At 43.1% G+C, this 23309-nt stretch overlaps 1 protein-coding gene and 1 long non-coding RNA gene across 2 annotated transcripts in view; one reads left to right on the top strand and one right to left on the bottom strand.

Moving 5' to 3' along the window:
* The window catches only part of LOC109296407, a 23256-nt gene extending 10304 nt beyond the window's left edge, over positions 1-12952 (bottom strand). Inside the window, exons 1-2 of the long non-coding RNA XR_002096968.1 lie at positions 12942-12952; positions 7607-7618 (exon numbers count right to left, since the gene is read on the bottom strand). This is a non-coding gene — a long non-coding RNA (uncharacterized LOC109296407). The remainder of the gene's footprint in view (positions 1-7606; positions 7619-12941) is intronic.
* Positions 1-23309, top strand: part of PHF21B (PHD finger protein 21B) — a 342423-nt gene that overhangs the window by 117231 nt on the left and 201883 nt on the right. The gene's annotated exons all lie outside the window — the stretch shown is intronic.

The raw sequence follows: 23309 nt of genomic DNA, 5'->3' as shown, positions 1-23309 counted from the left end.
GGGGGGGGGGCGGGGACTTCTCTTATTAACCTTATGCTTAAGGCAAGACTGGCTTTGATTATGGGACAGCTCCCCAATAATTAAATTCTATACATGGAAAATTTATAATGTTGTTATAATTTTCATTGTATACAATTTAATTATTGAAGGCTTGACTTGAATTTGTTTCCCTCTCACTGCTATAGAAGGGAAAATAAATCTGGGGGATCAGGTATCTCTTTGCTCTCTGCTTCCCTCCAACTTTTTTCCCTGGCAGCCCCTTCCTCCTCTCTTTACCATCAGACCTGGATGTCCCTGGGCACATGGAAGTGAGGAGCAAATTTGAAAACAATAACCTTGAAATTAAACATGGATGTAGCAATTTGCATATAGTACCCATAAACTTAATTTATCCATAGTTGATGCATCTTACCTTTTTTTGAAATTGCTGTCATTTTTAGCACACAGACTCCATAAACAGTCTTTTAAGCAGAACTTTGGCATATGTAGTGCAAACATTTTTTTCCCAAAAATATATATTTATATATATATCTATGTATATAGATAATATAGATATATGTATATACATAGATATATACACACTAATACCTTTACCATCCTGCCTCGTGATTGACAGTTCACTTGAAAGTCCGTAACATACATCTACAGGTAGCTATCATCATCCCCGTTACAATAACCACAGGTGTACCCACGCACCTATCACCACCTCCTTTAACCATTACAATCGCACAAAACTGTCTCCATGCTCTTTACTCTCTCCTCCCCTTCCCTTCCTCCATCCCTCCCATAATCCCTGTTTCTTTCCCAGTCTTTAGTCCCTGTCATCATCCTCTTTCTCTCAATCAAACCTTGTCATGCACCTTCTCTTCTCCATTATCATTATCTTCTCTGGGGGTACTGTTCTTGAACAGTCTATGCCATTCTTTCTTCTCCATGTGTCTTCCACCATTTAATCCCCACCGTCTCCTTGTATCTTATAGCACAGCTGTAGCTTGCTCAATTCCATTCTGACACAGTCCTCAAGTAGGAGTTTTGCATGCCTGTACATGCCTATACTAGGTTCCTAGTCTTCCACAGGGCATTTCTGAAGCAGAACATGAACTGGTCAAAGCAAGCTGCTGTGGTCCCTTGCCGCTTGGTTATCTAGCTGAACAGCACTGCCTCACTGGTTAGGGTCTTGACTCCTGTCACCATCTGGAAGACTTAATTTACTCTCCCTTGCACTTCCCTGGCATACAGGCAGTTCCAGAGGAGGTGGTTGATTGTTTCCTCTTGCCACCATCAAGTTTGCCTGGGGCAGACTGGTGAGTCTGTCTGCCCCTTCCTCTGTTTCAGCACCCACACAGGGACTAACTACCATAAGTCTCTGTGCTCCTTCTGCAGGTCCTTATGGAAGATTCACTCCCATACAGCCTGGCAACCATCACCAGATAGTACATCTACAGGCAACAGTCTGTCTTTTGGCTTTATCACCTCCTGCATCTTACAGTGGTTTGTCATGGTTGCTGGGGCCCAGTTGCATAACTTGTATCTGTTCCAGAAGCAGTCCAGAACTTTGTAGAACCACAGCGGGTCCACGGTCCATGGGCAAATGTTAGGTGGCATGTACAGTCATCAGTATTGCAGTAGTGCCCTGCAAAGTACTTCACAGAGTAAGCTGTTTTGGAGTCTGCCTCAAATGCCAATGTGTATATGTGGCTCATGTAGTTAACCCAGAGGAACAGCAACACATCCAGCATTCCTTGGCCCTTGGTCTGTTTTGCCTTTTTACAGCATGGTCCTCATAACCTTCTACCATTTGGAGCCCCAGAAGAAGACCATAGCTCTTTGGATTCTGTGGATGATTTTCTCTAAGCGGGGGAAGACCAATGTGGCATACAGAAGCACTGGTAGCAACACCACCATCATGAGAGCCACATGCCCCCCATTGACAGGTGGTATATGTTCCTTAATCCCAGACTTTAGCCTCAGTCTTTTGCCATGCTTTCTGTCTGTTCAGCTCTTGGTCAAACTCCACCCTGAGGATCTTCACCCCCTTGCAGGGGATGTCTGCAGCTCGGCTCCATCGATTTGTTGCCCCAGCTGTGTATAACTGGTCCTTGTGGATCACTGCATCTATAACAGACTTACAGTGCTCAACCAAGACTTTGGTCATCAGTTTATAGTCAAAGTTCAGGAGCATTATGGGCTTCCAGTTCTTCAACTCCCTCACCCCCTTCTTGTAAAGAAGGGATATGAGGCCCTGATCCATCCCAGCCACCAGGTGGCTTTCCTACATTTGCTCCCTGAGCACCTCCAGCAGGTCCAGGCCCACCTGATTCCAGATGGTGACATAGATCTCCTTGGGCAAGCTGTCTGCCTCAGGAGTCTTTCCATTCTTGAAGATGTATGTAGAGTTTTAGTTATCTTCTCTGGGGTCCACTCCTTTACCAGTTCACCACCCACCCCAAAAGGACTTGGATGAGTTTTTGCAGGCAGCTCTCCATGGCCCCCAGATCCTCTGGGCATGCCATGTACAGCTCCTGGGAAAAGGCCACTGCCATCTCCAGTACCCCTTTGTTCAACTAGTGGCTCACTCCTGCTCCATCTCCCAAGCTGGTCATGGCCTCCCTCTTGGTTTTCTTTAACGCTTTGAAAGTTAACAGACCAGTCCTCCCCCGCATCCACACACAGAGCCTGGGCCAGGAAGATATTTCTGGTCTCTTCCCTGCACCAGGCTGGGTCTTCATCTGACCCTTCATTTCCCACATGGCCTACTCATATCCCAATGCCAGGATGCCTGCTTGTGCAGGCTGTGCAACTTGTGGTTTAGGTGTTCATAGTGGCCCCTTTTGGACCCAGGCTTACTTCCTGCTGGCCTGCTGGATGAAATCTCTTGCTCTCTCTTTAATACTGGCTCACTACTCTGTGTGGTTCCTGTATACAGCTCCAAACTGCATAGTGCTGTTTGAACTCCCAGTGGATTTTTTGTCACCCAGGGGGCTCACATTCAGCTTCTACATGCCTCTGCCTCTTGGGCTGTCCTCCCATCTCTACCTTTATCACCAGGAGGCAATGGTCCAAGAAGCAGCCAGATATGGATCTTCCATCAGCATTTCTTCTGCTGTAGCCATCACTTGGGAGCTCGTTTGGGTGATGTAACCAAGTGGATGAGTTGATGAGTAGTCCTGCAGTCATCAGCCCCTAACAAAGCTCAAGTGATGCAGACATTTTTGTGGCCCTGGGCACAAACAATGATGTAGCAAATCAAATGCCAATGCTTAGATTGCAGGTGTTGCCATGATGTATTGTAAACATTGTTTTGGTGGAATAAGGTGTTGGTGATGGTGAGTCCATTTTCCAGGCATTTGGTCAAGAGGAGGATACCACTGAGTTAACCTTTCCCACTCCTTCCAGAATAAGCCTGCCCCTCCTCCAGAATGTCAGAAAGGACTTGGTCACATTTGGTATAGAATCTCTGCTTGGTTTCATCAGCAGCATCAGGAGTCTGGGCATACATGCTGATGACAGTGGCATATTGACGCCTGCCAATTTGAGATGGAAAGTCATGAGGCACTCATTAATTCCAACAGGGATCTCAGTGAGTTGGTGTAAGAGTTCATTTTTAATGGCAAAGCCAACTCCATGATGTCAGTGTTATCCTTCCTGTTTACCCTTGCAGACGAGAGTATACCTGTTTCTTTGATCTTTGAGCTCCCCATCTCCCACTATCAGGGTCTCACTCAGTGCAATGAGGTCAACATTGTGTCTCCTGAGTTCTCAAGCCACAGTTGCATTGTGGAGCTCACGGCATTCACTATTAGGATTGCCCATGAGAGTCCTGACAGTCCAGGTTCCAAAATTGATTGTGTGTCTTCATTGATTTCAACTGCAATAAAGATGATCCCACTGGACATGGTTATCCAGTCAGGAAAAAGATGTGCAGACTGTGTTTAAGGCACCTTTTCTAGCCCCTTCCTCTTGTGGGGCAAGCACAGCGATCCTTAAGAGTGCTGCTCATTTGTAGTTACAGCTGCTGAATTGCACTCCTGCTGTGTCAAAGTGCTAGATGACCTTGTAACTGCCACCTTCGTGCCAGTTCATGACTAGGAGTTTCCAGGAATCACAATCCTGCTCCCATCATCACAAGCTGGTTGCCAAAGGGCACGAAAAATGTACTAAAGCCATTTACATGGAAGAGACCTGTGTGGGGGTTTTTTTTATAGTGGAAAAGCTGCTGTACATCAGCTTCCACATGGTTCTTGAAGGAATGGGAACCTTGATCCAATGGCAAGGAGGCCAAGACAATTGGAGTTCTCATTCTGCTGCAGCCTTTGTCTGCCTTCACACAGTGGCAGAGAGTGGATATTGAAAGGGAGAGTGAACAGGGTATGACTAGTTTTTTTTCCTTTGTTTCTCTCCCAGTGTCAGTCTCAAGCATTTAAGGTCTAGGAAGTTTTGATTCAGAGGCTGTACCCCTAATTCCCATGTTCAATAGCTACTCATGCATGTTTCCTCTAGAAATTTGTCCAATCACTTTTTGAATCTGGATAAACTGTCAGCTTCTGCATCATCTTATGGCAATGAGTTCCACACTTTAATTATATAGGCAGTCCTCAACTTAACATGCTTTGAGTTGCAACGAACGGCACTTGTGACATTTATAAATTGACACCCTGTTTCAACTTTCTGACATTAGTTTTGACTTTACAATGCTTGATCCAATGTGACAGCATGCCAGCAAACAAGTTTGCTGCATCGCCATCTCCCTAGAGAACATCTGTCCAAACTTCCTTGGACACTTTCTTTAAGAAAGCAGACAAGACTCCAGAAAAACCTGCAGGCAAGACTCCTGAGAAGACTCCAGCCAAGAGCCCTTCAAGAAGTCCAACCAAGAGCCTTTCAAAAAGTCCAACAAAGTCACCTCAAAGAAGTCCTTCCAAATCAATATGATTCCTATTTACAATATAAATACATTTATATAGCTATATTACTCATTGGTAATTGATTGAGTACAAAATTCTAGGTTGTTTTTGGTGCAAATAGTGTATCAGGCCTTGGTTCAGGAACCAATCCCCTATTTATATCATTGTTCCTATGGGAAAATTGGTTCTGAGTTACGACATTTTGACTTAAGACACAGTTTTCAGGAACCAATTGTGTTGTAAGTCTGAGGACTGCCTGTGCTGTCTGTAAAAAAGAACTTTTTTTTGTTAGTTTTAAACTTTCTACATACTAGTTTAATTTTATGACCCCTAGTTCTTGTACTGAGAGAGTTAGTAAGCAGTAAATCCCTATTTACTTTCTCTTTATTATTTACTAGGTTGTAAACCCTTATCATGCGTCTCTTTTCTAAACCAAACAGACCTAGACTCTTTAGTCTCTCCTCATATAGAAGCCCCTCCATACTACTAATCATCCTTGTTTCCCTTCTCTGTACCTTCTTTAGTTCTTCTATATCAGTGCTTCCCAAACTTCCTCAGCAGGACCCCATTTCCTCAGCATGGCCCCTCAGTCCCAACCCACAGCCCCCAACCCTGCAACCCTATCCACTGATGCTGTGACCCCATTTGGGGTCACGACCCACAGTTTGGGAACCACTGTTCTATATCCTTTCTGGTGTGTGGGAACCAAAACAGCACAGTATACAAGGTTTGGATGCACCACGGACTTATGGAGGGGCATAATGATATTTTTTCTTTTGGTCTCAGTTCCCTTATTAAGAATTCCTAACATTTTATTTGCCTTTTTGATGGCTACTGAATACTGAGTTGATGTTTTCAGTGAACTGTCCACAATGACTCTCAGATCTCTTTCCTGTGTGGAAACAGGTAATGTATAGCCCATCATAGTGTAGGTGCAGTTTGGGTTATTTTTGCCTATGTGCATCACTTTTCACTTATCTACATTGAATTTTATCTTCCATTTAGTCACCCATTCACTCAATAGTACAAAATCCTCCTATAATTCCTCAAAGTTTGCTTTGATCTTTCCCACTTTGAATAATTTTGTGTCACTTGCATATTTGGCAACCTCACTACTCACCCTCCTTTCCAGTTCTTTTATGATTATGTTAAACAGCATGGGTCCAACCACAGATCCATGGGGATCCCGCTATTTACTACTTTCTATCCACAATATTGACCATTTATACTCTTTGTTTACTTTCTTTAAACCAATTTCTAATCTACCAGTGGATCTTTCCTGTAATGTAACTTGATTAAGAACCCTTGATGAGTAGGGTGACCATTTAGCTAGGACAGAACCAGGTTTCAGGGGCTGGTCCCAGATGGCTGTTGGGAATTATAATGAGCTTCCTGGAAACACAGGGGTGCAGAGCACAGTCTGGCCAGGAGCTGTAGTGGCATGGAGTGCTTTACAAGTGGGAAGGCAGGCACCGCTGCCTGCCTGGCATGCAGCCTTGCCCCAGCCAATTTATAAGAGCACTGTGGGAAGATGGGAGTGCAATGTCCCAAATTTCCTGGATTTCCATATGGTCAGCCTATTAATGAGGGACCTTGTCAAAGGCTTTTTGGAAGTCCAAATATACAGTTAACTGGATCAACCTGATTCACCTGCTTATTGATGCCCTGAAAGAACTCTAATATGTTGGTGAGCCATGATTTTCCTTTGACAAGACCATGCTGATTCCTCCGCAGCCAGTCATGTTCATCCATGTGCTGAACAATTCTTTGTTTTGTAATCGTTTCTACCAGTTTTCCAGGAATGGAAGTTAGACTCACTGGCCTGTAGTTCCTTGGGTCCCCCGCCAAGCCCTTTTAAAATATTTCAGCCATGTTAGCAGCCCTCCCATCCTCTGGTACCAAAGCTATTTTTAGTGATAGGTTGCATACGACAGTTGGTGTTTGGCAATTTCCAGTCTAAGTTCCTTCAGGATCCTAGGGTGAATCTCATCAGGTCCTGGTGATTTGCTACTGTTTAGTTTATCATTTTCCTTTTCTCTTTACTTTCTTTGTCCTGACTAGATGATCACAATGATTCTTTCTGGCACTTAAAATCTGGGGCTGTGTGAAGTACAGGCATCTTCATGTTTTGTGAGTTCTTAGGATTACATTGTGTAGGGGTGCAAGTGCAGTTTTATATTCCTGGCATAGGAAAGAACATTTGTCTTCCCTGGGTGGGTGCTATGGTAATGGAGACCAAGGGAAACACAGAGGATCAGATGCAGCAAAACAAAACAACTCCCCCCCCACCCAAAAACACCCCCAAAACAAATCCAGAATTTAAAAAAATGGAAATCAGAAATAAGTGGCTTGATTTTCAAAGTGTTGAACAGCCAAACCATGAAAGACTTTAAACTATGAGCTTAGCTTCTGAGCCCTGTTTTTTAACATACTGCTTTTATTCCATTGAAAAGTAAATAGAAACATTTCTATTTGAAGGTAAGAGTAGAACCAGCTTTCAGGCCATTCTGAACATGTTAAAACCAAAATATAATATGACAGCACTTAGGAATGATGCTTTGTGGATAGTGAAAAATGCCAGGAATTATCAAATTCCACAAAATGTATCCCATAGAGGAAAACACTAATATATTCCCAGGAGAACTATTTAAAGATATTAATATTCTAACTCCTTTCATACATTCCTCGCAGGAAGTAATAACTTGGAGGGTCTACTCTACTCTTACCTTCAAATAGAAATGTTTTCTATTTTAGCAGGTTTTAAGATTTTAACTGCAATGGTTGCAGCGGTTTTAAGGAAACGTGCTGCTTATCTGTAAACAATTAGCCAGGTAACAGTAAGGGCCAGTATAATTCTTAACTGGTTATTGACTCTCTAGTTTTGTGGATACCCATACCTAATATATAGGGATTCTAATATAAAATACTGAACCTATTTTATGTGCTGGTGCAAATGGTTTTCAGCCTCTTTGAAGCCAGTAGGAATTATGCTGATTTTTACTACCTGAGGGTTTGCCCTGTGGTTTCTAAGAATTAATAGATTTTTATACATTCAAATCTGCAAGATTTTTGATGCCTTGATAAAAATTTGCATTTGATTCAGAAGCAGTATGCAATTGCATTGTTCAAAATCATGTAATGACATGGTAAGGTGGTGGGGGGAGGTAGAAACAATGTTAAGCAAGGAGCAGGAGTTTGAGAGAGGAACCAAAAAAGACAGTTAAAATATATGATGCATTTATTTTCAGTTTCTTCACCTTGACACTAGGAGTAGCCATTTAGAGCCTGAAACACTTTCAAAGTGTCTTTACTCCATTTTAATTTTAAAGCCTTTAGTTAACTGACAGTTATTTTGCTTTGAATAAAGCTGGTTGAACACAACAAACTAAATTTGTTGGTGGGTTTATGGGGGGAGATTACTGTAATTTCTGCTCATAGGAAAAAAAGTAAATAAGCTAATGAAAACCAGAAACTTTTTTGGGAGGGGGTGGGGGAGGGGAATTGGAAATACATTTTAAAAGACATTACATTTTTGAAAGTTTTCAACCAGGTGTAAGTACCAAGGCAGTTTTTTGTGTGCTGTTCTTCCCCCTCACTTGTCTTCTAAAGCATAATTAGAGGAAGAGTCAGAGGAAGGAACAGTTGGCAAGTTATACAAATGGTTTTAGGGAAGGATCACCAAGGGGGATGGATATATCCTTGCTCACAAAATGGCAGCCTGAAAAGAGATTTACCAGACCCATTCTGGCAGATGGTCTTTTGCTCCCAAATACTAAAGACAGATGCAATTCTAAATAGCAAATGCACAAGTGCTTTTGAAGGAATTTCACTTTAGTCAGAATCAAACAAAAAGTGTTTTAAATGCTTTCCTTTTCAGTAGCCCCAACTCTAGATTTCATGTATGGAGCTACTTAAGAATGTTTGAATTTAATGGTACAGAATGTCTTCTTTTCCCCTCCAAGGAATGTGTTGTAACAGATTCCTTTAAAAAATTCATTTGGAACACTGATTTCCATCAGACTGGAAAGAGGTAGCTTGGGAACACAACAGGCTGAAACTTGGCTAAACTTTAATGGTGAATTAACTTTGAGGAAGGCAGGGACTGCCTTCAGTGCATTTTCACACCCCTGGGTCTATGTGTAGCATTAGGGGAATGATTCGTAGTTCAAATCATAAGACTTTTGCCTTGAGGCAAGCTGTGTGTGTGTCATGTGCAGTCATTTCAAACTTCTTTGTGTATCTTTCAGCAACTTTTTAAATAAATGATATCAGCAAGATCAAACCTGCCTTTTTGCAGCTGATCACATTTCTCATTTACACTGTAGCATTCAATAGGGGTGTGCGAAACAGGCTGTATTCAATTTGGATTTGGATTCAGCCCAAGTCAGGGACAGTGATTTGATTAGTTGATTCAGATCACTGTTCTGATTTGATTCAGCTGAATCTGAAGATTCGATGCTGATTGGGAGAATCAGCGATTCAGCCATAGACACAGCTTTAAATGTTTTTTCTACATACCTCGAGGTATCAGGTGCAGCTCGTGAATGCTGTGATGCTGGGGCAGATAGAGCATCCCACAGGAGCATGGGGGCTCGGCGGTGGATCTGGAAGTGGACCGGTCATACTTCTGGTCCACTTCTGGGTCCGCCGCTGAGCACACAGGAGAGCCCCCCCCGCACCCCTCCCAGCTCAGCAGTTGGCCACAGGGGGACCCTAGGTGCCCCCTTCCCAGACCCAGGAGGCATCAATTGCCAAGCTGGTGAGGGGGGGAGTCCCCCACATGCTCTGTGGCAGACCCAGAAGTAGACCAGAAGTGCACCCCCATGCTTCTGTGGGACACGCCATCCACTCCAGCATCTCAGGATTCATGAGCCACCTGGTACCTTGAGGTATGTAAGAAAAACATTTAAAGCTGTGTCTGTCTGAATCATCAAATCTCTCCGGAGGGTTCTGATTTGATTTGGAGAGATTAAAGGGTTTCTTGATTCAATTCGGATTCTGAGATTCAGCCGCCAAATCGGGCCGAATCTCCACTGAATCAAATCAGCAACTGAAGCTTCACACAGCCATACTATTCAACACTTTATGGTATTAAGACAGTATTTCATGTTGTTCCGTTCTGCTAACGCTGATACCTGTGTTTTCAGAACTCTGTTTAATTAGTTTTCCCTTTTGGGTTTACTTTTTTTTTTTTACCTCTTCATAGTCTGATAGGTTGTTTAGACTTCTATCTAATAGCTACACCAGACTAGCTTAAATCTGGGTCAGAAGAACAAGGCCACAGGAACTTTTCTTCTCATGCTTTAGGATAAACTGTCCTTTTTGTAATGAACAAAGACTTTCTTGATTTACTTATTTTGAGAAGCCTCAAATGAAGGCCAGTCTCTGCACAAGAGATTTCTTGATTTCAGGAAAGTCCCATGTCAGAATAATCAGTACATGAAATTCTGTCAGAGAAACTTCTCAAGGCCCTGTGGTAATTCCCATGCACATAAATCCTGGTACAGTGGCTATCTCAGGATTTTGATGACTTCTGTCAGCCTAAACGAAATTGCAGGTCTCAAGTGGAAGCATAACTTCCAGGAAGGCAGAACAGCCACACTAGTTTTTCTGTTGAGAGTGTGTTGTTGGCTAAGAGCAGGGCATGGCTGGGGTATATGGGGGATACCTTGATTTGTATGCCTTCTCTGACTAGCCCTTGGTGCCCTTGTCAAGAGTTTAACTGGGACCACCTCATAAGCAGAAAGTTTTAATCATGGCAGCACAACCCCCACTGCCCTTCCTTTCTATAAGGGCTGTTTGGGATGTTTGGGGGCCTAAATGTCACATCTGGAGGTAATTTCTGGCTGCCTGTGCTAGGGTTGATGACCCTAAGGGCAGAGTAAGGCAGAGTTTTTTAGCTTGTTCACCTCTCTTTTGGAATGCTTCCTCATGGCAGGAGGAGAATCTGGTAACACTCCCCAGTGGGACGGAGTCCTCACATTTCTCTCTTTCCTGTGGGTTCTTTTCTGCTCTTCCCAGAATTTCCTCCCTTCTCTTTTCCCTCCCCTTATCTGTGTCTGCTTTCCCTAGGTATTTTTCAATCCCCCAAGCTCAAATTCTGATAAGAATGACTGCTTTGATTTTGAGAGCTACATGGACAGAGATAAAATAATGTTATGACAGGTTCTTAAGCTGGGAATTCCCATGCAGCTTCTCCTTGAATAGCCCCTAAAGAGTTTTCAATACATCTTTACTCTCCACTTAGAAAGCAAACAATAATAGTAATAATAATAGCAGTACTTACCTTTCAGATATATGTCACTGAAATATTCTGCCTGTTTTATAATAATCTCACCCATCTCATGAGACTGTGATGACAGATATTAAATATGAACATGCTCAATTTGACAACACACAAATCTTGTGTCTACCTCGCATTGCTGAATGCTACAGGCCAAACATAATTTTAGTTTGGGGATGACGATCTAGGTGTTCACAGATTTTTCTTTACTAGGACAAAGAGAAGGAAGCAATATAATAATAAATAATAATGATACTTAACATTTATATTGTAGTTCTTTTCATTTTCAAAGTGCTTTACAAACATTAAGTAATTAATCAGATTTTAAACAGATTGTGACATGGCATGGAGACAGGTAAGTATGGTAAGCATTTGCTACACATGATATCAGCACAGTTTCCCGCTGATAGAATTAAGTCTGGGAAGTACACAGGACTAAGGGGAACAGCTCCGTAACTTGTCTTGTGCTGGAAGGAATGTTGTTAAAGATAAGCTGGAGGATATCATGATTCATTTGAGCAGCTATTCATCTCTAAGACCATCTGCCAAGAGCTCCTTGATTTTTTACATCACTGCAGGGATCGAAACAGATGACTGCAGAAGATGCAGGTATCCTTAAGGAAGGAAGATCTTACCACACAACTGAATATTTTAACATACTGAAAAACATACAGAAAGAGGGAGAAAAAGAGATCATAGATGTGCTAGGGTCAGAAGGGACTTCAACAGATCATTGAGTCCGGCCCCTGCTTAGGCAGGAAAGAGTGCTGGGGTCAGATGACCCCAGCCAGATGCCTATCCAGCCTTCTCTTAAAGATCCCCAAGGTAGGGGAGAGCACCACCTCCCTTGGAAGCCCATTCCAAATTTTGGCCACCCTTACCATGAAGAAGTTCTTCCTGATATATAGCATAAATCTGCTCTCTGTCAGATTGTGACCATTGTTCCCTGTTACCCCAAGAGGTGCCCTGGTGAACAGAGCATCTCCGATCCCTTGCTGCGTCCCCCTAATGAATTTGTGGGTGGCCACAAAATCATCTCTCAGCCTTCTTTTGTGGAGGCTGAAGAGGTCCAGGTCCTTCAGCCTCTCCTCACAGGGCTTGTCCTGTAAGCCCCGAAAAATACAAGTGGCCCTTCTCTGCTCCCTCTTGAGTCTATCAACATCCTTCTTGAAGTATGGCACCCAAAACTGGATGCAGTACTTCAACTGTGGTCTGACCAATGCTGCACAGAGGGGAAGTATCACCTCCTTGGTTCTATTTGTCATACATCTGCTGATGCATGATAAAGTGCAGTTACCTTTGCTCATGATTTTGTCACACTGAAGACTCATGTTCAGCTTGGAGTCCACTATGATTCTGAGATCTCTTTCCACTTCTGTGCTGCTGAGAGGGTCACTTCCCAGCCATTAGGTGTGCTGGATATTTTTGCGCCCTCAGTGTAGCACTCTGCATTTGTCCTTGTTGTACTGCATCCTATTGTGTACTTTCCACTTTTCTAACCTGTCCAGGTCTTCCTGCAAGCATTCCCTGCCCTCTGGAGTGTGCACTTCACCCCATAATTTAGTAGCATCTGCAAACTTGGATAGAGTACACTTCACACCCACATCCAAGTCACTGATGAAGATATTGAAGAGTACAGGTCCAAAGACTGAACGCTGCAGGACCCAACTCCCTACATCCTTCCAGGGTGATACCAACCCATCTACTACCACTCTCTGGGTGTGACCGCTAAGTCAATTTGCCACGCACTGGACTGTGTAAATGTCTATGTAACAGCCTCTTAATTTATTTATGAGAATGGGATGAGATGCTGTTTTGAAGGCCTTGCTAAAATCCAAGAAAATGACATCCACCTCTACTCCTGCATCTAAGCATTTTGTGACCCTGTCATAAAACGGAACCAGATTGGTCAGGCATGATCTACCTGCTACGAATCCATGCTGGCTTCCCTGATGCATTATTTTTCCTGCTGGACTCCCACAAATATGATCCTTCATAATCTTTTCCAAGACCTTTCCAAGGTTGGAGGTGAGACTGACTGGCCTATAATTAATTGCATCCTCCTCTGTTCGTGGTTTTCTCTGTGTGTGTCCCAGAACATGTAGCCAGTATCCTAATCTCTGTCTAAAGAGACCCATCTGTCCAGGCCATTCAACTAATATTTGCCCTTCAATGGCCTATGATCACTGCTGCCAATTGCTTCCTATATATTGTGGAAAAAAAGTTATAAACTTTAGGCCTGTGTGAAGCAGCTAGTTTTCACTTAGGATTTGGATTTGGCCTATTCGGGGGACAGTGATTCGATTCACTGATTTGAATCACTGTCCCAAATAGCTTCCACTGAATGGGCCAAATCTCTGAATCAAAAAGGCCCCATCCCCATCCCTGTCAATGGCTGCCCTGCCCGGCCCCAGGCTCTTTAAGAAAAAAAGCCTTGGCAGTCACCAGCTGCTGCAAGATGGGGGGAGGGGGGGTGATCCCCACTGCCCCACGCTGTGTGGGGGGGTTCTGTCATGACCCCCATCCCCTGTCTGCTCTCACAGACGCAGCATCCCAGCTCTTTAAAAAAAAAAAAGTTAAAAAGCCCTCACACAGCGGCTGCTGCCAGGTTGGGGATGGGGGGTGATCCCACTGTACCGCGATGCCCTATGCTGTGTGTGTGTGTGGGGGGGGGCTCTGCCACGAGCCCCCAGAAGCTCCAATGACTACTGCAGCAGCAATATTTTATTTTTATTATTATTTTTATTTTAAAGAGCTGGGGCTCGGCGAGGCAGCCATAGGGGAGGTTGGGAGAGTGAGCAGGGGATGGGGGCTCCTGCCAGAGCCCCCCCATGCAACAGGAACCAGTGAGTGGGGTTTTTTTTCTTTCTTTTTTTTTTTAAAGAACTGGGAGCTGGGGCTGGACGGGGCAGCCATGGTGCGGGGAAGAGTGGGCAGGTGTCAGAAGGCACTCAGGAGGGCCTGGGGAGCAGGCAGGGGATGGGGTCTGGCAGGGGTCCCTCCATGGTCCCCTCCCACCTCTTGCAGCCTCTCCCCCCTGCCTCTTACTTACTGGCATGGAGTCTGGGTCCAGATCCCTGTAACGGTAAGCAAGGACTGTCCAAATCTCTGAATCTTTTCTGAATCAATTCAGAGAACTTTGAGTTGATCCAGACCTTTTTATTGGTCTCTTGATTTGATTTGGATTCCAGGATTCAGCTGCCGAATCAGGCCAAATCTCTTCCGAATCAAATCAGAACCTGAAGCTTCGGACAACCCTAATAAACTTAGCTTTTCCATTCTCACTTCCAATTGCCCAGCATTAGCAGATGTTTAAGCCTCTGGAATGTGAGGTAGTATGTCACTAAAACATCTTCTCTTGCTTAGAGGTCAGATGTACTACCAAAGGCAAACAGAAGGGGGCTTTAATTGTGCTAGTTTCTTATAACCCCCAAATCAAAACCCCTTTTTTCAAACTCTGGTCATTGTTACTAGGAGGACTGTTATTCATGTCAGGAACCAAATTCCTGAAATTAACACTACAAGAATAATTTCATGTGTATTCATCTTTACACAGTACACAGGATTATACAAACAATTTGCCAGCCAAGGATGGTAGAATAGAAGGGTCATATAAGGCTATCTGTATTATTGCCAAGGTATTGAATTTGGGTCTAGACACAATATTTGAAGCCTTAGAAAATTATATCTATGTTAAAAAACAAACAAACAACACAACAAAATGCCCCTAAACGCTCAATTCTTCAAAGATATTATTTTATCCAAAACACAAAGCTAACAAAAGAAAAAGGAACCTACAATTGGAAACTGACTCTTCTTGTCATTTTGTTGAAATTTAAGTAGTAAGTAAGCCTTGTGACAAACTCAAGTTGTTTAAAAATGTTTAAACTTCATTTTTAGATTCCTGTGCTCAAATTCTACAAAGTTTGAATTTAAGTTTGTGATGGTGTGGTAGGCTTTTTGCGTATAAACAAAACACTTTTTCTTCAAGCCAATTTAAAACTTTGCTTAATTTCTTTCCTACTTTTTTTTTTAATTCTTGGAAACAATAAGTTGATAATCAGTGGTATGTTTTGGATTCTCTTGTCAGTCCTTAAAGCTTGGCCTACACATATGAATAGCACTGGTTTAACGTAATTCATTTCTAGAACAATTTAATAAAATCATTGCAACCCCCTTATGCAGACATTTTTAAAACTGAGTTAAGCTAACACAGTTTTAACCAATCTTAAACCTATTTAAGAGTCTTCACCCGGGAGCTGTGCCAATTTATTAAATTGATTTACAAACCGAATTGGTTAATTTGGTGTAATTTCTGTGTGTGTGTTTAGACCTGCCCTCAGGTAAATTACTCAAAATATCTCTTTGTCTCATCAGAATCCGGTTACTGCACAGCCATTTAGTACTTGCACACTAACAATTGTGCAATCTGCTGCTCATGAAGATGCAGCCTGGGAGACTTTGTAGTTTGGTGTGAATCTGAATTCAGAGGTGATTTCCAAATCTGGAGTCTGACATAACTCCAGGTATCTCTAATCTTGTTGTTTTGGAGGGTCTGGGGGAGGGAAGGGAGTACCTGGGATTTCTGCCTATTTAGTCAGACATAAGCTCCTAAAAGACCATCTTGGAGAGGAAGAAGTCAAACATTCAGTAACTGCACAAAACCAGACTATACAAGCAATCTGGCAGTGAGGTTTTCCGTGAGGAATTAAGGAAGAACCTGGATGGGTAGTCATATTTGAAATTACATAAGGAGCAATGAGATTTTTTTCCATTTGAAACCTGAATACAGGAAGAAGGATACCTTTCCAAAACTTAAATTGCATTTTTTCAGTGGTTTCCAGAGTAAGAAAAGGATTGATCCATATTTTCTTTGATAATAGAGAACCTAAGTCTATTTACCTCCAGCCAGAAAGAGAAGCACTAGTATTTTGTTCCAGGAAGTGGTTATATAGCATAGTGGCATTAGTCACTTTTTCTGCCAGTTATGGAAATGGTTTACAAACTACATTTGTTCCTTACATCATTACACCTTCCAAAGAATACAGCTAACAGGAAATTATTTTATCCTTTTAACATAAGTGATTCTGCAATTCTCATGCAACATTCTGCTCTTCAGTGGGAGAACTTTTAGGTACATAGAGATTGTACAATTTGTCAACTAATGCAGCTTGTCTTTAGACAAAGTTGATGTGAAAATGAAATATTCCCTGTATAACAGGGCTGGACATTTAACAGATTCCTTTTTCAGGTCATGCAAATATTTGCTTTTGTAACCTAAATCTGGAACAATTTTTTCTTTCCTTCTCTTTTCCCTCTCAGGAGGAAACTGCTTTGTTTTAGGACCCATTTAACATATAACATCTTTAGCATCAGGGCTTAATAGAACTAGTAAATCACCATCTAATGTAATAATATTATAAGCTAGTTAGTAAAATTGTCAGCATATGAAGTAAGCACTCATATTGCAAACTCCCAGCTGAGCACATATAATATGAAAAGCTGATTAATAAAATGTTTAGTTTGACTAGTAATTTTAAAAAGCATTCATACTGAAGCTAGTGTGTTGAGGCTTCAACCTTCAGCACCATGAGTGATTGTAATTCTCTGAACACATTATAAATAAGTTATAGATGTGACTGTGCTCATGAGATTCTTTATGTTTCCCTTCATTACAATGAATAATCCCCACATAATTAAGAACCTGACTTCTATTGCTGATGTGGAATGATAGTTAAAGGTGGAGATGAAAAATGACACGGAATGTGTCAACAAGGAAACATACTTTGAGATAAATCTTACTTTCAAATCTATCTGGCTTGGCTCTTACCTGAAGTTGCATGATGCTTGCACAGAATACTGCACCAATCCCTGAAAAGCAGAGAATATGATGTACAAACAAAATCAAATCTCTTTGACTCTTATAATTTCCTTTGAAGGCATGTAGTTTGCAATTTCTTGGTAAAGTGCATTAGCTGTCAGACTTTTTAAATGCCTTATAATAAAAGTGCCAGCTGCAGACAAGTCAATCCATTCTCCTTCCATCTAAATATGCATGGCTCTTATGGTCGCTAACACTTTTTTATTAGATGTTCAGATTTAACTAGTGGAAATTAAAGTGTGTAGCTTTGGATATTTCGGGGAAAGGAGGGGGTAAAATGGGAGTGCTATTTCATTCCTTCTCTCTCTTTCATTATGTACACAAAACACTAACAACTATGGCTGAATTTTTCAAAGTACTGTGGGCAATTCAGTTGTACATTTTTAGGCCGTTGGGAACAAGTAGAAGTAGCATTTTAACACTAATTTAAGGGGGAATTTTTTTTACATGAGGTGTAAAGTAAAATATTGAATCAAAGAGAGAAAAGATTCAGAGCCATATCTCCACTGGTATAACTCAGTATAGATATACTGAAATCAAGGGAACCACATTGCTTCACACCAAGAGAAGGGCTAACCCTCATTCTCTAACAGAGGACTCAATGCTTAGAAGTCATGCTATTGATTTCAATGGGAGTTAGACCAAGCTGTCATTCACATGTTTATTTCTCTATGTATGCAGAGTCCAAAGTTAGTTTTATTTTAGTTAGTAATACATAAACAATGGAGAGAACAATATAGGGCCTTTGCTGTTTATTTTTTGTTCCTGGGGGAAGAACTACCTGAAAGATCACTTCTGGTCAATGAGCAGGAGATTGTATGATTGTGAGACATGAGATCTGAATAGGCCTTTGTGCAAGTAATAATCTTTTCCAATCATTTGCCTTGGTCAGGAGAGGAGTGCCCTACCATATCCCTAACTGAGTTTTGAAGTGTTACATGAACATATTGTCTTGAATGGCTGAGTAAAGCAATCCAGTTCTGTGTCCTGGTTTCAGTAAGCCTTTTATTGGATGAAGAATTCATACATCTCATTTTCCCATCAGCATAATTTGAGCATAATTTATTTTTACAAACTTTATCTATATTAAGAGACCCAGCTCCTGTTCCTGCCCTCTTCTTGCATGACCTTTGGCAAACCTCTTTAATCCTGATCGTGCAAGGAGCTGAGTGCTTTTTTGTAAAGCTCGAACTGCTTTCAGCAGAATCTGTGCTTGGTTTATCTGCAAATCTGTGAAATAACAATAATAATGATGATGATAGTTGAGTAGCTTAAATTGTGTGCTATAAGGCTTTATTCATTAATATTTGTGAAGTGCTTTGAGTTCCTAGGAAGAAAATTGGTTTGGAGGGACAAAGTTCATTACTATTGCTTTATTATCAGTGGTACTACCTCTGCATCTGGACACATGGAGGGAAAGGTTGTACTGTATTTTTAAAACAAAGTAGTAATGTTTCTAGTTCTGTTGGTTAAACCAGGTGTTAACAAAGGCATTACTTTCTTTTTTAGAAGGCCCTGTTGCTCCCCTCTGCCAGTATTAAAGAATACTTTAAGTGGATGTAAATGTACTTGGATTTAATTTTTCGTCCTTTTACATTGCTACAATGGTGCAAATAATGTGACAGAGAATTCAGGCCAATGAGACCATGCACAAGCATCAAGGGATACATTTGAGACAGGTGGTTCGCTCTTCAGGGAGGAAAGGACAGGAATCAGGAGTTTCCAAAACCAATCTGAGTGACACCTGGGTAAGCAATAGGCTTGCAACAGACTTCACACATAGAAGCCCTGCTCCTTTACTGCCATATTTATTGCCTCCAGTCATATTCCACTGGGTTTCCATGTGCATGGGCCTTTATCAGAGGCAGAACAAAGGATGACATGAAGAGGGAAAGGAAAGGCAGGGAGAAGAGGAATTTATCAGGGAGACAATACAGTATAAATGTTAAGCTTTGGCATAGAGGTAACTGGTGAGCAACAGGCAGAAGTCCACATAGCATAATAAGCAATCAAGGTGTCCAGTGAAAAATCAAGTTTGCTTGCAAAGAGTTTTTTCATAATTATTTCCAGAGAATGATTAAGCCACTATATATTTCTTTCTTTGGAATTTCTGTGCCCCTTTAGCTTGAGTGAGATAGAATAGGTTGTTCTGTATTTTCATGAGAGTGTCAGGTCAGATAATTACAGGGAAGAAATAGAATATATTGAAAAGGTAATTTTCTTTTTTATGGGACCTTAGGGACAACAGTATATTACTATTATTATTATTTGACAATAGGGAGGAGGGACCTTGGACATATCATCATTTTGTTTGTCAATAAAATTTTGTAAAGTCTGAAAATTTCCAACTAATTATCTATTACTATTCCCAGACAAAAAGGTAGTTTGAAATGGATTGAAAGCTAAGAGTATGTATGAGTAATTTTGAAGCAGAAGCCATTTCAAGATGTTGTAATTATAGCAAAACAAGCATTATAAACTCAGGAAATTCAACATTAACTTAAAAAATAATTCAATGTATTAAATTATGGACATAAATAAGGTAGGGCACTCAACCTCAACTTCTTACTATATAGGTATTGTATAATAACTCTGATTTATATAGAGTAGTGGTTGCAATATCAAATTAGATTCAACTGAACTTTTAAGGCAGTTTCGAGGTAATTTTCCCCTCCTTATGCAGTTGCTAATGATCAGGTTTAAGCAGGGGTGGGCAAAATATGATCTGCAGGCCGGATTTGGCCCACGAGGCCCCTAAAAATATTTGGAAAATTAATATTTCTCTGCCTTTGGTTCCTGTCAAAAACTACAGGAACCAAAGGCAGTAGGACCCAGGGGAAGCCCAGCGAGCTCCAACAATAGTGGGGCCTGTCCGGCCCCATCCCCCAGCCAGAAGTCTCTGCTGGGGTTTCTGGGCTGGGAGCACGTGGCTGCCCCACGCGGGAAGCTCAGGTAAGTGGGGGGGGGACCCCGGGCATGGAAGGAGTGCGGGGGGGAAGCAGTCCCTCCCTGCCCACGCCTGGTGCCCTGCACTGCAGCTGCTTGCAGCCTGTGTGGGGCTGCCTGTGCCCATTCCGGACAGCCTTATGCAGGCTATGAGGCCCTGCAGTGCGGGGCACCAGGCGTGGGATGGGGCCACTTCACCCCAACACTCTGCTTTTCCCTGGGCTCCTTTCCTGCATGGAGAAAAGTGGCCCCTCACCCGCCTCATGGCTGGTGCCCTGTGCTGCAGGTGCTCGCAGCCCATGCAGGGCTGTCCGGAGCAGCCACAGGTAGCCCCAGGCTGGCTGTGAGCGGCTGCAGCACGGGGTGCCAGGCATGGGGTGGGGAGGGGCTGCTTTCTCCCCCCCCTGCACTCAGCACCACCTTGTAACTCACCCCATTGCCAGGCTGGCAGTGGGGCAGGTTACAAGCTGGTGCTCAGCGCGAGAAAAAGCAGCCCCTCTTCCACGCCATGGCCAGCGCCCTGCACTGCAGCCACTTGCAGCCTGCCTGGGACTGCCTGTGCCTGCTCTGGACAGCCCCACATGGGCTGCAATAGCCTGCAACGTGGGGCACCAGCCATGGGGCAGGTGAGGGGCCGCTTTCTCCACGCTCAGTACCAGCTCCTTCCCTGCTGGCGAGCAGGGGTTGGGGCTGTGTGCTGCCCCCCTCCTGTACCACAGGGCTGGGGCACTGGGTGTGAGTGGGCAGGGATCCAGTGGGAGCACAGGGCCTGCACCAGTGTCAGGGGGCCAGTGCTGGTGAGGCCCAGAGCAGGGTGGCAGGAGCGTGGGGTCCCAGTTGGCAGGGGCTCTATGGAGCCGGGCCAGCTCCCCACTCCCTGCTGGTGCAGCCCAGCTCCATGGACCCCTGCCAGCCTGCGCCCTGCTTTGGGCCCCACTGGTGCTGGCCCTGGGACATTGGTCCCAAGCCATTGGGACGTTGGTCCCAAGATGGTGCCCAGGGGGGTGGGGCACCTGTCAAGGGGTGGGACTACCCATGTGGCCTTTGACAGCCTGCCAAAACTGGATAAGCAGCCCTCCACTCAAAATAATTGATCGCCCCTGGGTTTAAGATTGATTGGATGCTGTTTTATAGTTTAAGCTGTTGCCTGCAAGATGAATGATTGCAAAACTATTAACATCCATGATAAGGACAAGGTCCCAGACTTCAAAGGTGTAATGGGAACTGAATAGATGAGGCTGCAGCTCCACGATTAGCTCACTAGGACCTTCTGATCTGCATGAACTGAGATGATCTTAGTTAGGGCTGTGTTTTTTCTTGTGCAAAATGTGGGAAATGTTTTATCTTGATATGTGATCATATTGAGTGAGTGCATCTTGTATGCATCTTGTCTGAGAAAGGGTTTAGAATTAAACTAGTATTGTCTTACCCATCACCTGACTGCCATGTGGGGTCTTCATAGGAGCTGACAGTTCCAACTTTGTATCAGAGAACAAGACAGTTTAGCCATACCCTTTCCATTTGCATGAATCTACTCTTCTTCACTCAAAAAGCTGATCTTGTTGTTTTGTCACCTTTCAGAAATGACTTTGGTTAGCACTGTGTGCATTCTGGTTTATGGAGGTGTATGGAGAACCTGTTATGCCTGCCATTCAATGTGGCCTTCCTACACCTAATACTTCTGGCACTCCACATCCACAACTCAGCCCAAACAAATTGAATTTTCTCTAGAATTCTATACTCTACTTCTGTGAACTATAATTTTCTGCTGCTTTCTTCTTCACACTCCTTAGATTTTAAGCTTTATAGAACTTTGAAACTGGTTACTGTATGCATCTACATGGGATGCTAAAAGCTCAGTAGATTAATTCTACTGTGCATTAGTGCATCATGGTGAAAGCCATGCTAATATGCTAATGCATATTAGCATCACCTAAAAGATGTATGCCAATGCTACTGCACAGTAGTGCCAATTTATGGAGCATTAAGTTAGTACCTGTTATTACAGGTGCTAAACATAATGTGCCATAACTATGGTGCATTAATGCATGTATAGACATGCCCACTGTGTGGCTTATTTTGGAGAAGACATTGAGAAGTAATGACAAAACTTGCCAAGAGAGAAGGAGCAGAGTGCCCTAATGTTTATTGTAAGGAGAAGACTTGTAGTTTGCCTGGTGAAATGGAACCAGGGTCTAATCAGACAACAATATATCACCTGCATAAATTTACTCTACATCCTTGTACTGTTTCCTTTCTTGACTGCATCTCCACCTTTGGGTTTATAGTGTTAGGGGTTGTTTTTTTTGTGCCACAGCTGCTAAATTTGTTTTCTGCTGTCTATGCCATATTACTTTTCCAGTTGATTGATTGTTACCTTTTTAGTTCTAGGCACTTGGTCCTCTTTTGTATTTATCTGTAGTGAACGTCAGAAGCTGTGTTGAGCCCAAACCCTTCAGTGATCTCAGTCTTTCTGCAATTGCTTGAATTGTTCCTCATTATTCTTGCATCTCTCACCTTTGTGGTTTCAGCAAAAAAACTCAGTCTCACCATTAAGTTGACTTATATTGCACTTGCAGCAACTTTTGGTTGTCCCCTATTACTAGAAAGCCTAAACTTTAAAATGAAATGGACTTTCGTTCTGCTCAGACCTGCTGTTTTCCTACTTCTTTTATTACCAGGGATCTGGGTTTTCCATTCACCATGGGGAAATGCGGGAAAACCTGTATTTTCTCATTTTAAAGAAAAAAACCTGGATTTTCTCATGTAAAGGAGAAAAACATGGGAAACGGTGGGTTTCCCCTTGCAGGCTGGCAGAGTTCCAGTCTCCAAGAGCCTGGGGGGGGCAGGAGGAGGGTAGTCATGCAGGGAGCATGTACACATGCTAATGACCACCAGGCAGCCTAGAGAGCAGCTCTCCACAGGTCTGATGGGTGGGGGTAGTGGATTAAGGCACCCATAGGGAGGGAGGGAGTTGTCTAAGGCTGGGGCTGGGGGGTGGGGCTGCTGCATCAGCCTGGGTAGTGGATGGGGCTTGAGGCCTGGGGCTGGGGCTACAATGTGTGGCCACAGGGCCCAGGTGGGGAGCAGAATGGAGTAGGGAGCAATGGGGGGCTGGCTTCCCACTGCTGCACATACTGCTGGGGGGTAATGGGGGCACAGACCACCCAGATTTGTGCACAGGATGGGTGTGGGCTCCCTACTTTGGGCTTGGAGCTCTTCACCCTACTGCCCTCCCACCATGTCCTCCATGGCTCAGTGGGTGAGACCTGGTGTGGCAGGGCAGAGTAGGGCT

The sequence above is a fragment of the Gavialis gangeticus genome, unplaced genomic scaffold (genome assembly GCF_001723915.1).
Source record: "Gavialis gangeticus isolate Ggan-Ray unplaced genomic scaffold, GavGan_comp1, whole genome shotgun sequence".
Lineage (NCBI taxonomy): Eukaryota > Metazoa > Chordata > Crocodylia > Gavialidae > Gavialis > Gavialis gangeticus.
This window is presented reverse-complemented; position numbering and strand designations above follow the sequence as displayed.